This window comes from Carassius gibelio, chromosome B18, assembly GCF_023724105.1.
Source record: "Carassius gibelio isolate Cgi1373 ecotype wild population from Czech Republic chromosome B18, carGib1.2-hapl.c, whole genome shotgun sequence".
In the NCBI taxonomy this organism is placed as follows: Eukaryota; Metazoa; Chordata; class Actinopteri; order Cypriniformes; family Cyprinidae; genus Carassius; species Carassius gibelio.
Genome location: NC_068413.1, coordinates 28,898,561 through 28,907,906, shown reverse-complemented (window position 1 = coordinate 28,907,906; position 9,346 = coordinate 28,898,561). Strand labels below are relative to the sequence as shown.

Sequence of the window (9,346 nt, the reverse complement as noted above, 5' to 3'; positions counted from 1 at the left end):
CGGCAGTACGCATGAGGCTACTATCGGGTGGGATCTCCGCCGAGAAGACCTCATCACCATCATCATCATCATCTACGCTCCTTCCGGTAAGACTGCGGTGGTCAGCACAGACACACCACTGTCAAGCACTACTGGACTCTGGGGCAGAAGGTAACTTCATGGACAGTACTTTAGCACACAAGCTCCACATTCCCCTCAGACCCCTTCCGCACCACATCACGGTTCACGCCCTCACTGGACAGCAACTGCCCACCATCTCATACACTGAAGACATTACACTCATCACCTCTGGCAATCACTCCGAGACCATCTCTTTTCACATCCTTGACTCTCCCCTGGCACCTATTGTCCTCGGGCACCCTTGGCTCCTCCTCCATAACCCCAAGATAGACTGGTCCTCTAACTCCATTTTGTTTGTTCAGGACCGGGGTTCTTTTTTGTGGGAAAGAAGGATGGATCACTGCGACCTTGCATTGATTACCGAGGGCTGAACAACATCACCGTTAAGAATACTTATCCTTTGCCGTTGATGTCTTCAGCCTTCGAGAGGTTGCAGGGAGCGTCAATTTTCACAAAACTGGACTTACGCAATGCGTATCATTTGGTTCGGATCAGAGAGGGGGATGAATGGAAGACCGTTTTTAACACCCCCAGAGGGCACTTTGAATATTTGGTTATGCCCTTCGGGCTCTCCAACTCCCCAGCGGTCTTCCAGGCACTTGTCAACGACGTGCTGCGAGATATGATTGATCAGTTCATTTATGTCTACCTGGACGACATATTGATTTTTTCTTCCTCTCTCCAGGAACATGTGCAGCACATCCGAAGAGTGCTTCAGAGGTTGCTAGAGAATGGGCTTTTTGTCAAGGCGGAGAAATGCGAGTTTCATGCACAGTCACACACGGATTATATTCACCGCACTTGGATTTACCACCACCGTCATCGTCATCAGCGCACTCAATCCATCTACTCACCAGTCTGTGCTGCCATCGTGGTATATATAGATATATATATATATTTTTTTTTGGAAGGAAAATACTGATCAGTTGACTGTAACTTGAAGTTAAAATGGAAAATATATCCACTACTACTGTAAACTTCCAAAGTTTGCTTAGGTAAGCTGGGATAAAGGCAATCCAGACAGCACAGAATATGAGCAGGCTGAATGTGATTGTTGCTTCATTAAAGTGAATTTGGCTTCATTAAAGTTATCAGGCAGTTTCCAGGATAGGAAAGCCAGAAAGAAGCACAAGACAGCCAACAGGCCAATAGAACACAGTACAGCCTAGAAACTTACTGCTGAGTCTAATCTGCATTCTAGGATTATTATTTTTTTATTTTTTTATTTTTTTTCATTATAGCTCATGTGCATTTATGGTGAAGGTGGGGAGATTGTTAACCAAAGGAAACAGATGAGGACCTGTACAAGAATAAAGCCAGCAACACTGATTCTCTGTTTAAAGGGATAGTTCACCCAAAAATAAAAATTATGTCATTAATGACTCACCTTCGACAAATATAACTATGAGGGTGAGTCATTAATGACATAATTTTCATTTTTTGGTGAACTAACCCTTTAAAAGGCCCAAACCATTTCATGACATTTATTCCAGAAACTGTAGATTTTGAAAGCCATTAACACCACTATTGTTTCCCCGAAAACACAAGAGATACAGACTACATAAGTGATCCCAAACACTGTGTGACGCAACATAAGGACCACTCAGTGGGCCGACTGAAGAAAGTAAGTAAACAGAGGAAACACAGAGTCAATGAGATGAACAGCAGAAAGCTCAGCTCTGAGTTGTTGGCTTTTTACTAATGCTGTGTCTTTGTAGTGAAAAAAAAAATACTACAAATAAGAACATAGTTAGAAATGCCCCAATTAAGTAACCCAGACATCATCAGAGTGATACACATGATTTTGGTGAATGGCAGGAATTCCACTGTCTTTATGACACACTCAGCACCTCTGCCATTGGACCAGTATCCAAAAGGGCACTTTACACTGTCAGATGAGTCTGGTATGGGTGAAAAATGGAACTGCAATAGTAATGAGACTGTTATTTAAACTCAGCCTCTACTAGCCGGTCATACTACTAACTGATCATTTACTACTCCTTTAAAAATAGACTTAAGTGTTTTAAATGTGTTTTAGGACAGTTTATATGAGCATTTGGAATAAAAGTTTTGTAAAACGTTTCCATTTGATCCTCTTTTGATTAACTGCAAGTGTTGAAAGAGTAATTAAACAAGCATTACTTGTTGTATTACTTATCTCTCCTGGAGGGCAGTCAAAACAGCAGATGGGCCTTCCTTTCTGCACCACTTTCCTAGTGCCTAGGGGACAGCTCTAACTGCACACAGACACAGCCACAGCCACCTGCCACACACCAGGGGAAATCTACTTGAACAACAATAAAAAAATAATATGCTGTATGACATGTTTGCACATGTTTACACATGTTTGTCTGTGCAGTTATGATGCATCGCTGCATCACATGTGTACTTGGGTATTTTGTTTTGATTGGTGAGTTCATTTGAAAAGAGACTCTTATCCTTAGGCCTTCTAACCAGATGATGTTAATATTGTTCATAGTAAACTGTTGCCCACGATGCTGTGTTGCATCATAGTAGCCAATTGTGATTACTTCCATTGTGCCTTTTGTGACCTTTTGTAAGTTTACCTGTTCATATCTCACAGGGGAGTCACCTTTGGTATCGAAGAACTGTGTCTCTCTCCGATTCATGAAATTCACAGTCTGCAGATAATGTAAAATCTTAAATAGCAAAACATTTATTTCATTATTTGGAAACTGATTGCACCATATGGTGCATTCATTAAAAAAAATATCTAATAATAAATTAATTCATCTTTTGTTTGAATCTTTCCGTTTACTAGGATGTTTATATGTATTTAAAGAAGATTTAGAAGATATGTACCTGCCAAGGTTATACTGTAGTTAGTTGGAAACAGGTGGCATTAGCAAATAGGCCTTTTTGTTGCTTACATGACAATAGATTATCCAGTGCATTAGCAATTGCATATACAGCCTTGTAGACATTATTGGCATATCTCAGACCAAACGCATGAGTGTCCACAAAAAGGATGTTTGAAATATTTTAAGTGCTCTGAGCCATTGCATGACATTTTTGTTGCATTTGGGCACTGAATTACTTTTTATATTTTTATTTTTTTTCCAAAATTCGGGGGTTGACATCTTGTAGTCCAGGTATTTGCACTTCTGATCCACTGCAGTCCTGTAATATTTGCCTGTATAGCTCATCCACCAGTATCTTAATCTCATTGTGTGACAAAGCCATCGTATCTTAGATGTGGAGGTTCTGATAACCTGATAACCTTATATGTTAAATTAAGTTTTTGATCCTGTGCTTTCTAAAGCTTCTGAGTATTCAATACAGACTCCCCCCAGACAGCAACAAGTGTCGGCTCAGATGAGGTCCACATCTGGCCTGCATGGATTTCTCAAGGGCCAGATGTGGCCCGGATCTGGGCCACCACTATGTTGCTGTTTGGGCCTCCTTATGTGCAGCCTTAATGAATGTGGCAATGCCATTTTTACCATAATCATTGTCATTGCTTAAGGTTTCAAACCATGTCCAACATAAATGTTTCACCAGCTGGGCCAGGGCTATGCTCTGATAGAAATCACTTTAAATAGTTCTGAAGAAAAGAAGGAAAATATTTTCTGTTGCTTAGGCAAGCACAGGTAGCAATTACTGATCTGTGTGAACACAAATACATAACAGCATGAAAGAGACTAACAGAAATTCATTCTTTAATTTTTTTTTTTAGTACCTGGTTAAACTTCATTTATACCAGCATATTAATAAATAAACTTGATGCATAGGCAGAAAATATAATTGGCTTACATCTTACATTGGCCAGTTCATCTAGGCAACCCAATGGTTGGAGTGGATCCCAAATTACCTATTTTAGTCTATACAGTATCAGGCTTGGTGCAGTTTAATTAATCAAAGATGACATCTTGTCCTTTGGAAAGTGAAAGTGGAGACTGAAGAATATTAGAGAATCCACAGGCATTGAAGATTTAATACCCCAGTGCTAGTTAGGGACTATATTTATTTATAACCTGCGTCAAACGCTAATGGATCACATGTGTAATCAGTTCAATAGATGGGCAAGATGTCATGGACGAGAGACGTAATGACCAGGAAGCTATAAAAGCATGTGCGGTGGAACCGGCATCAACTTACTGTCATTCAGCAAAGCGTTCTGTGTTGTGTCAGCACTGTTGGGAACGTTACTTTAAAAAAGTAATTAGTTATAGTTACTCACTAATTGTTCCAAAAAGTAACCGAGTTAGTAACTGAATTACTCTATAATAAAAGTAACTTGTATCCAGGGAAAGTAACTATTTGCGTTACTGTAAAAAAAAAAAAAAAAAGTTGCTACTTGTCAAAGAGTTTCTTTTTTTTTTTTTTGGGAGCAGTTTTCACAAGTCAGTTAAAATGAGTAGAACAGACAGGTGTTCGTACATTACTTTCAAAATTTATTGCACGTCAACAGACAGTAAGAGTTTTATCCTGCACTTCCAAATACTATCTTTGTAAGAAAAGTATTTTGGGCCACTAGCTTTGTAGATGCGTGTGTCACACATTACACCCACATAGCAAATGACGTCTGGCCCAGTTGTGCCCCACATCTTCCATATTCTTCTGGCCCACATACCGCATGGAATGATGGCGATGACTCAACCTGAGTGTGGCAGATAGAAGTCAGCCACAATCGGGCCAGACATGGGCCACATCTGGGCCAGATCTCAGAAATGGCATGGGCCACATCTGGGCCAAATCTCAAAAATGGCATGGGCCACATCTGGCCCAGATCTAATTATCATATATTAAAGAAAATACTCAAATAATCAGTCAAAAGTGATTTAATAAATATGTTTCGTGAATACATTTAAATGTATAAATGGTAATCAAAAACAGGAAACAACACATTCTATATACATATTATATAAATAACAAATATAAAATAAAAACAGGAAGGGTCCAGAAGGGGAGGACTGCAAGAAACCAAGAAGGTAGTCCAAAGAAAACATTTTTTTTTATATAAAAAAAGGAAACAATAAATATAATAAATACATTATATAAATATATATAATTAAACAGGCAGAGGTCCAGAAGGGGAGGACTGCCAGAAATCAGTCCAAAGAAAACATTAGACAAGGTCTACATATTTTGAACAAGGTCAAGCAAGTGTCACTCAAAACCAGGAGAATTTAATAAAACAAGCGTAGAATCGGATCTATAGTTAAAAAACAGAGCAAGGCAAAAGGGCAGTCGGTTGAACAGGCAGGGCGAGCGAGTGTCAGAACCAGGAGAATTTAATAAACAAGTGGAGTATCAGATCTATAGTTCAAAAACAGCAGGCAAAAGGGCAGTCCGTTGAACAAGCAAGTGTCAGAACAAGGAAACAGTCAATTTTTTTGTCTTGCCCGAAGGCCTCCATCCCTCTCAGTGGAAAGCTGCAGCCATCTCTTGATCCAGTTTTCTACTTCTTGGTCTGTTGCAGTGGAAGTCAAACGGTTTCTTCTGACTGCAGCTACAAATGACACATGACCAACAGTAAATAACCAAATTATTATTATGTATTTTAAAATCTAACATTTATAGGGAATTGTTTTTTTAGCTGACACCAAACACAAATAAAACACAGTAGTTAAATTCAGAAAGCCATACCATTAATTACAGTTTTCAGAGAGGTGTCTTTGAATGCCGCTTTTCCATTGATTCCCCTCCAGTTCATTTGCCGGGCCATGTCGTTTGATAGAAGGAAGCTCAGAATCCGCCATACACTTTCCTTTACTGTTGTGCCTCCCCTCAAGGCTAACGTGTTTATCTGTAAAAATAAATATATGCACAAATTTAGGAACAAGCAAACATCATACTTGATTAGAATGTTCAAAAATGGGTTGGCCTTTTCCAGGTCAATATAACAGTTCATTTGAAATTATTTAGCCTATAAAAGAATAGAATAACCGTTTCTGTTGCAAAAGTGCGTCCATCCATCATAAAGTGCTCCACACAGCTCTGGGGGGGTTAAAGGACAATTCCGGTGAAAAATGAACCTAGGGGTAATTAACACATGGTTACGGAGTCGATCGTTCCCTGGGATGCGTTTTCATGATAATCGAATGTAAAGAGTTACATCTCTAAATGATTAGCTCATAACGTTAGCTTATAACGTTTACAGGCATTCGTCATCTTGGAAAACGGTGTCGACTAATTGAGCCACGAACGGCATGCTACGTGAGCTGGTCGATAGAAATTACGTTTGTGAAATCTAACGTAGCACAGCATTCGTGGCTCGACTAGTCGAGACTGTTTTCCAAGATGACGAATGGCTGTAAACGCGTAACGTACTGTCTTTATAAAGTATCTTCTTATTAAAATGTCTGTACAATTACAAAGTTCTCATTGCTTCGGTTTGCATGTAGGGACCCTCATTATGCTACTGTGCTAGTGTGAGGATATTTTGAGCTTAGTTAGTGGAATTAACTAGCGATTTGCTTTTTACTTACTCTGAGCCCTATATACTAGCGTTATGAGCTAATCTGTTTTTAGAGATATAACTCTTTACATTCGATTATAATGCAAATGCATCCCAGGGAACGATCGACTCTTTAAGAAAGGCTCTTTGAAGTGAATGGTTGCGTTAGTACAAGAAAAATAAATAGCTTCCAGCAGACAGGCCTTGGAACAGGGCTGGTTCTAGGGTGAGTGGAGATCTTGTTTATTGCATTGTTGCTCCTGACACGAAAAGTATGTCACATACCGTGCTAACCAAACTTTAAAACTGCTCTGTGTGTGTGTGTGTGTGTGTGTGTGTGTGTGTCCTAAAGACTGTGCTGCTGCGCAACCGTTAACTGTTAGATGTTCAAAATGTAACGTTAAATCAGACACAATTTAAAACCGAAAAATAAATATAATAGTATGATTAAAATGTACAGATACCTGAAGCTGTTGTATCTTGGCATTCAAGTGTTGACTGGGGGTGTTTTACTTTTTTTTTAAGTATTTTGGAATATCCATTTTAATTCCAAATAAATTGATATAGTAAAATACTACATGCCAACAAACCACCTGCCTCCAAAAGATCTCATTTCATTGGCTGGATCGTACAGACGCTCATCGATGGTTGGCCAGTTTCCATGTCAGTCAGAAGCAATAGACTCAGTGGGCGGTTTTCGTTTGGTGTAAATGACAATGCGTAAATTGACAGACGCTGTAGACGTGAGAGTCGAGAGTCGATACTTATTTATTTATTTAAAATCTAATATAAATTACTTTATTGGGCATAAACTCATTGATGGCATGGTGGTTATAAAAACATTCAGGGCTTTACTGAAAACATTCGGTGCTCCAGCCCCCTTAGCCCACCCCTAACGCCGCCCCTGCCTTGGAATATACAGCCATTCACTGCCATTATAAAACTTGGAAGAGCCAGGACATTTTTTTTATATAACTGATTGTATTTGTCTGAAAGAATAATGTCATATACACCTAGGATGACTTGAGGGTGAGTAAATAATTTGCTAATTTACAATCATTTCAGTTCCTTCAGCAGTAGGAGGAACTTATTCACAACCACCAATCTCATTGGTTAGTGCCAACTATAACCATACACATTTTGACTCAAGCAAATCAGTTAGAGAGTAAAATGGTCGCTTCTTCGCCAAGCCAAACCTTTCTTGTTGCTTAACCATTCCATGTTGAACCGGCCCAGCCAGTACAGATATGATTTTAACATGTGGTTGACTACCTTCTGTACCATGTACAATGAACAGTTAATTGAGGAGTTAATTGTTCTATTGAAATATGAAATCTTACCACAGCTGTTTTGTAGTCTTTCTGCTGCAGCTGCCCCTCCATGACTTGAAGTTGTTGAAAACTTGACAGTGGAAAACAGTCTATGTTTAATGTTGGGCTGTCTTCTGTAGTTGATAATTTTTTGAGGTCATAGACCTATTTAATCAATGTTCCCATCTGTTCTTTAATTATTTCTTGGTTTGCAAGAATTTTGCGTATCCAAGCTATAAAAAAGAAAAAGCTATGAAAAAAAAGCATCACTGTGTAAAAAAAAAAAGCATAAAAAAAGTGAGTATCAACCTTTACTGAAACCAGTGTGGGATGATGCTAAAGAGGGGAATACCACAACTATATATTAGTTTGAACGTTAAATGACAGTAGAAGGAAGTAAAACTCTTTTACTCTGCAGATTTGGTCGTACGAAATTTATTTTAATAGGTTAATGAGTTAAACACGGTCAGTTTTAGAACTTAAATTGTTGTGAAAGATAACACGTAGTGTAACAGTATTTTGGATATATGGGTAAACCTGTAATATTTGAATGCAGTGTTAGTGAACTGACACAGTATTACTTACAACTTAAGACCTCTGCCTCTCCAGGTCTAAAGTGTGGGGTGCGATTCCTTGCTGTCAAGGCTAATTAGTGGGAAAGGCCAAAGTTTAGAAGTAGATTTTAGCACATGTTATATGGGTAAAATATGGGTATGGGTTAAATGGGAAGAAAAGGTTTTATCATAAATTTACGGGTTACTGATGTCTGTTTCAATGGTGTTGATGTCCTCCTTTGGTTTCTGTGGATTTGTTTTTGGCGCCCTGATGGCATCAAAACAAGCCATAAATAATGTCATCCCTGAATTTGGCTAACATTAGATATTCACACAAAACACAAAGATATAAGCTGTGTCTGAAATCACTCCCTATCCACTATATAGTGCACTATTTAGGGTGTCGGCCATTTTGTAGTGGTGACCGAATTCTGAGTGAACAACATCATTCCCTACATTAGTTCACTACTTTTACCCACAATCCTCTCTGAACTAGAGCGTACATCCAATGTACACTTAAAGCACAATTTCCCACAATCCAATGCGTAGAGGACTGAGCTCGCATGAAAGTGCAGGAGCGAGTGAGCTTAAACCAGAGATTACTTTACAGCTATCTTATTTCTGCTTTAACATTTATTTAATCCTTATTTTTACCATTTGTTTATTTGTTATTGAATAAAACATATTAAAATATTGAGACTATATATTTGACTTGTTAAAATTAAATGAAATATTGATAAGGTAATTTTTAAAAAAAAAATATTATTTAGGCATTAAAACAATGTTTTTGAACTCGTTAAACTGTAAGGAATAGATGATAATTTGGTGGATGATTTGAAAAATATTTGTTGACCATCTATCATTCGAATGTAATCATAACGGTCGCCTGAGGCGCTCAATGACTCTGTCATCTGTGAGTGTGAGTTAACAATTTCAATCGA

At 38.4% G+C, this 9,346-nt stretch overlaps 1 long non-coding RNA gene and 1 pseudogene across 1 annotated transcript; both read right to left on the bottom strand.

Moving 5' to 3' along the window:
- Positions 1-1,111: 1,111 nt before the first annotated feature.
- On the bottom strand, positions 1,112-3,324 carry LOC127977495 (extracellular calcium-sensing receptor-like; annotated as a pseudogene).
- A 2,181-nt stretch (positions 3,325-5,505) lies between these two features.
- Positions 5,506-8,074, bottom strand: LOC127977437 (uncharacterized). Its single transcript, XR_008158212.1, has 3 exons — positions 7,882-8,074; positions 5,731-5,890; positions 5,506-5,593 (listed from the first exon to the last, which is right to left on the bottom strand). It is a non-coding gene; the product is annotated as an uncharacterized LOC127977437 (long non-coding RNA).
- Between the last annotated feature and the right edge of the window lie 1,272 nt (positions 8,075-9,346).